The sequence below is a fragment of the Cololabis saira genome, chromosome 14 (assembly GCF_033807715.1).
Source record: "Cololabis saira isolate AMF1-May2022 chromosome 14, fColSai1.1, whole genome shotgun sequence".
Taxonomy (NCBI): Eukaryota; Metazoa; Chordata; class Actinopteri; order Beloniformes; family Belonidae; genus Cololabis; species Cololabis saira.
The window spans coordinates 40,634,652-40,641,002 of record NC_084600.1 but is presented as its reverse complement, the minus strand read 5'-3'; positions in this window follow the sequence as shown (position 1 = coordinate 40,641,002).

The window sequence follows — 6,351 nt, the reverse complement described above, 5'->3', positions numbered from 1 at the left end:
TACATTCTGGATTCATTACAAATCAACTGGAATTTTTTTTATTATTTTAATATTGCTGATCATGGCTTACAGCTTAAGAAAACTACTTAAAAAAAATATCCTATCTCAAAAAATTAGAATATGATATTATATTATATTATATATTGTATTATATTAGAATATTATATATATAATAATTTTTATCTTAAACTGTAAACCATAATCAGCAATATTAAAATAATAAAAGGCTTGCAATATTTCAGTTGATTTGTAATTAATCCAGAATGTATGACATTTTTGTTTTTTTTAATTGCATTACAGAAAATACTACAATTTATCACAATATTCTAATTTTCTGAGACAGTCCTGTATAATGCATATTCGGATCTCATTTTACGCCCAAAGCAGCTGCATTTAACATCATATTCATAAAAAATGCTAGAAAGTTTCATGCTTTTTTACGATGGACTGACCAGTTTTTTTATTTGTTTGCCTTTTTTTCACGACGACCACTTCAAGCCTCTCTGCTCGACTGTTGTGCAACAGATCAGTTTTCCAGCGTGTTATCAGGCTGCCCCGTTAAAACGTGGTGTTTGGACGCTATCAGCTTCACGAAGTTTATTTAACGCATTTTTTAATCTTTCGTTTCTAACTAATCCATTCAGACCTCATGTGAAGTGAATGGATTTGTGAACTTCTGCCCTTTTTTGTCACGTTGCTTCACCACGAAACCTTTTTTGTAGCACTAGTGGACTAAATAAACCCCTCATAGACTCATATCTTTACTTTAGACTCCACTTGACTCTTTTCTCCTGTAAATCTTTCAAGTAAACAGTTGCAACAGCACATTTATCGTCATCATTTAAAGTCTGTGACTCAGGGGAGCCTCGTTGTTTTCCCTGTTTATCTGGGAATGGACGTTAAGCAATAATACTATTCTCACTGTTTAGTCCGGGTAACGTTTTATATATCTGCAGGGGTTGTTTTGTATTGTTAACGGCTGCTATATCCACCATCACTAAACTCACGTTCAGGATGATTTTATTACGTATGACCTGATGTTTACCCAGACTGCCTCCCATATGAAATGCTTGTGCATATATTTGTTGATATATATAAATATATTCCTCTTGGTGAAGTTTACATTAAAGATTTGGAGGTGATTTGATGTTGTGGTGTATTTTTGTATTTTATTACGTCGCACTGATGAAATATTAAACTGATCTCTGCTGATGTGTGACAACATGATGGTTTGAAGAAAGAGACACGAGCTGCTTTGAAACGGACGTTGAAGCACAAAGACGCACAAGAGATCTCTTCTTCATCATGCCTCCACCCAGTACTCGAGTTGTAAAAAAAAAAACCGGGGGGGATGGTGGATTTTATCATATGGGGACAGATAATTTGTGCTGATTACAAATAATATAATATATTACAAATAATAGCAGTGACCAAAACACCTGCAGAAATACTGCAGGAATGACATAGCAGCAGTTAAATGCAGCCTTCTGTAAGCTTTAAATATCCACTGGGCTTACATCAAATACATCAAAACACAACGATAAAAAACAGTTTTCTGAACTTATCAATATGACTCTGTCCTTCACAGGATAAGTAAAATGGATCACTGCAAAAACTCACAATCTTAACAAGAATATTTGTCTTATTTCTAGTTAAAATGTCTCATTTTAGTAAAAAAATCTCATTACACTTAAAACAAGACTCATCACTGGAAAAAACAACAATTTTCACCTGTTTCAAGTAGATTTTCACTTAAAATTATTTTTTTGCTTGTAATAAGAAGATACATCTTGTCCCACTGGCAGATTTTTCTACTTATTTCAAGTGAAAATTTACTTGAAACAGGTGAAAATTGTCAAATAAGTTATTTTTCTGGTGTTATTTTTCTGGTGATGACTCTAAATGTTGAAATAGCAGTAAAACCACATTCATTGTTGAAATGACATGAGGGATGGCAGTTTTACAGGGGGGATGATTTGGACCGTTTTTAATTCAGGGGGGAAGCCATCCCCCCTCAACTCCAGTACTGCCTCCACCCCCCCAAATGTGCATGTTCATTAAGCACTACAGTCTCCAATCTGAATAACGCTGCAGTCAACTATCAGCAACAAAGCCGTAATGCATCTGGCTGGTTTTGGGTTCATGTGTGTTCCTGTTTTATTTTGAAAGTCTGTAGTTATAAGTTTGACTTCCCCAGTTCATCTGTCCTGAGTGTTTGCACCCGTCTCATCAGCGCTTGTGTGTGTATATACAGAACTCGAGTTGAGGGGGGATGAGGGGGGATGGCATCCCCCCCTGAAATAAAAACAGTAAAAATCATCCCCCCCTGTAAAACTGCCATCCCCCCTTTCCATCCCTTATGTCATTTCATCAATGAATGTGGTTTTACTGCTATTTCAACATTTAGAGTCATCACCAGAAAAATAACACCAGAAAAATAACTTATTTGACAATTTTCACCTGTTTCAAGTAAATTTTCACTTGAAATAAGTAGAAAAATCAAAAAAGCAAAAAAAAATTCACGTTTCCACTGGCAGATTTTTGTACTAATTTTAAGTGAAAATCTACTTGAAACAGGTGGAAATTGTTGTTTTTTCCAGTGATGAGTCTTGTTTTAAGTGTAATGAGATTTTTTTTACTAAAATGAGACATTTTAACTAGAAATAAGACAAATATTCTTGTTAAGATTTTGAGTTTTTGCAGTGATCCATTTTACTTATCCTGTGAAGGACAGAATCATATTGATAAGTTCAGAAAAGTGTTTTTTATTGTTGTGTTTTGATGTATTTGATGTAAGCCCAGTGGATATTTAAAGCTTACAGAAGGCTGCATTTAACTGCTGCTATGTCATTCCTGCAGTATTTCTGCAGGTGTTTTGGTCACTGCTATTATTTGTAATATATTATATTATTTGTAATCAGCACAAATTATCTGTCCCCATATGATAAAATCCACCATCCCCCCTGATTATTTTTTACAACTCGAGTACTGTGTATATACTGTCTTGTCGTTAGTTTCCTCCCTGCTGGTCTGTACTGTTTGGTTCTTGGTCCCTTGGGGTCTCTGTGTTCAGTCCTCCTCGTGGGTTTTTGATTTATTCCCGGGTCTGAGTCTAGTTTCCTTATGGTCTCCCTGCATTGCAGCTTTTATTTTAAATAAATCACTTTTCCCTTCTACTCCTGACGCCTCCTCTTCTACATTTGGGTCATTGAGTGTCAAAGTTTGCAAATTTGGCAAGTGCAGCCAGTCCCTGCCTCTCCAACCACCGAGATAAAAAAAACCTGGTTGTTTTTTTTTCCTAGTGCATCTTTAGCACTAATAAATTAGGCATTTTGACAGCCGGTCTGAACCTCAGACTGTTCCTTTGCTGCACTTAGTTCCTCCTCTACTGCAGACATTCTCTCACCCCCATCTTGCCTTTCCACAACGCCATTTCACCCCGTGGCGACTCTTCTGGTCCCATTCACACAGCCAGGTTGTTCGGCCACTGTGGCGCCGATTCAGACCTGCTGACGTCTGAAAGGGCATGGGGGGGCGGGATGAATGATAAACGAGTGCACGGCCAGACGACCTTGGGAGTGACAGGACTGTAAGGGAGTGCATGAGTGCTGTGTGGATGACGATGCAGAAAAGGGAAGCGGGTGCAGGGACGTCTCTAAACTCAGATGTCAGACAGCAGTGTTGAAGCGAGGAGAAAAAAAACATCTGTCTGACAGCTGCATTCAGTAAAAATAGATAAATCGAACTAAAAGGTGAGGCACAATGAAGAAAAAACCACCAGGTTTTGACCTACAGGTAGGAGGAGCAACTTAGGTAACAGCTGCCTGCTTTGAAAAAAACTGCAGTAACCTGCTGAAGCCAGTTTCAAATGTTTAAAGGTACATAATGAGAGTTTACCAGCTAGATTAGGAACATCCTCTCCCAGACTGATGCTGAAACACTAATTCACACGTTTGTATCTTCTAGACCAGATTACCAGAGGTGTCAAAAGTATTCACATTCATTACTCAGGTAGAAGTATAGATACTAGAGTTTAAAAATACTCCTGTAGAAGTTGAAGTATCAACTCAAGTTTTTTACTCAAGTAAAAGTATAAAAGTACTGGTTTCAAAACTACTTAAAGTACAAAAGTAAAAGTAATGTAAGGGGGAAAAAGCCATTAAGGACAAAAGCCATTGAAAATGAATGCATCTTAGTATAATGCAAATATATTAAAGAACCATATATGTGTACTATTGAGCATTAACATGTGTTTCAGAGAGCAGGAGATATGATGACTAGTTGCCTATAAGTATTGTAATGGTGCAAAAAGTCAAACTTCATGTTCATGTTATCATTTATCCTAACCTTTATTGGAATGTACATCCAAGTTTAGTTGCAGGAATCTGAGGGAACGGATGTAAGAACAAAACTGGACAAGAACATCTGAAACAACCACAACCAAATTCACTCTATCCGGACGGAGCAATTTAACTGGATAGTTTTTATTTAAAGGCCGAAATGAAATAGAGTAACGAGGCTGTTTTTAAAATGTAAGGAGTAAAAAGTACAGATAATTGCGTGAAAATGTAAGGAGTAAAAGTAAAAAGTCGTCTGAAAAATAATTACTCCAGTGAAGTATAGATAACCAAAATTTCTACTTAAGTAAGGTAAGGAAGTATTTGTACTTCGTTACTTGACACCTCTGGTAGAGCACCAGCTAACCAGGTATCAGTCATATGTACATAAAACTCTTGGTTCTCCTGCTCATGGATAGTTAATACTAATATATCTTGTCTTTTGTACCTTTGGCAGTGTGTCTGTGTCTCTGCTTTCTCTGTTCTTCATCCTCTCTGTCTGTTTTCTCTTATCCTGCTCTGCCCAACTGGCCTTAAGCAGGTCCTGCTCCAGGTTTCTTCCCTCCTAAAGGGGAGTTTTTCCATGCCAGTGTTTATGTTTATGTAATAATTGCTCAGGGCTCATCTGGGTCTCTGGAAAGATCCTAGAGGCAACTTGTATTTGTAATAGTGACTATATGAAAATAATTTAATTGTAGCGTGGTTTTACACAAAATTAAATCCATCATACAGTTAAATAGATTCCTTTAAGTAAAAATGTAAGGGTCAGTAGAAGCATTTTTCTTCTGCCACTTACATCAACTCAAGGAAGAATGTATTCTAGCTCAAATTCCTTAAATATATAATTCCTGAAAAGGTTATCTTGAAATTACTTGAGAAATCAGTTTGTTTATTTGCAGCTTGAACAATCTTACGTGACCCAGTATTTTTCTCTTTTATTCCTGTATCCAAAGCAAAAGTTGTTAGTCTGCTTTTTCCCCCCAAAGCCCAGATGATTGTTTACTAAAAACATGTCTATGATAGCAGAGGATCCCTTCATCCTGCACACCCCAACACCTTATCTCTAAGGAAACAAAGAGAACATTAGTTTAACCTTTTGTCTAGGCTAGACTATTGCTTCTACTTTTAAGAATACTAGAAACATATACAGTTTGACCAGACTTAGAAATATAAGGTTATTTTTCTAGAGGGGCGGTTTTTGCGGTGCACTAGCTTCAGATGTTTGTCTCCAAAACATCTTGGTTGTGTAGAAGCAAAACACTGAGGATGAGCCTCTTATTCTGCAGAGGAATGAGCTGACAGCCACAATACAGGCATGTGGGCACTAAACGAACCAGTCCTTATGAGCATTTCATTCAGTGACAGAACTGTGGCTCATTAAATCACATGACAACAATGCAACACATCTGTTAGCTCAGAAAAACACTCCGTTTTGTCTGTTATGTTCATGTTAGATTTATAATTATAGATTTATTTTAACTCCTGATTTATATGATGTCAGTCAAGCCATCTCCTTCAGAATCTCAATTCTCATAAACCTTCTCCTCTTCAATACAAAGACTCTGATATTGAAAGATCTGCGTGTGTTTGAGTTCCTGAAGGACATGTGACAAGAAAACATGTTTGTTAAAAGGAAATCAGGAGGCCATCACATAAAATGTGACAATATATTTCAATACAATCCATTACCTTTAATATTTTGATTTCTTTTCCAAGCAGAGATTGTGATTTTGCAAATTTTTTCTTGTTAATACACTTCACTGCAACTTCCAAGTCACGTTTCTTCTTCTTAAGAGAGAGAGAGAGAGAGAGAAAAAAACAGATATAAATACTGGTGCAGCACAAGAAAACCAGTGAACAGAATAAAATATTAATACAAGCTTTATTATATCATGCACAATATCTTCCAGCCGGACGTAGGAGAGGAATGCACACGGTGGTCATTGATCCAGTCGTATTTATTCTAAAAAAGGGAGGTGTTATACGTGAAAGACACCTAAACGTCATATTTCAG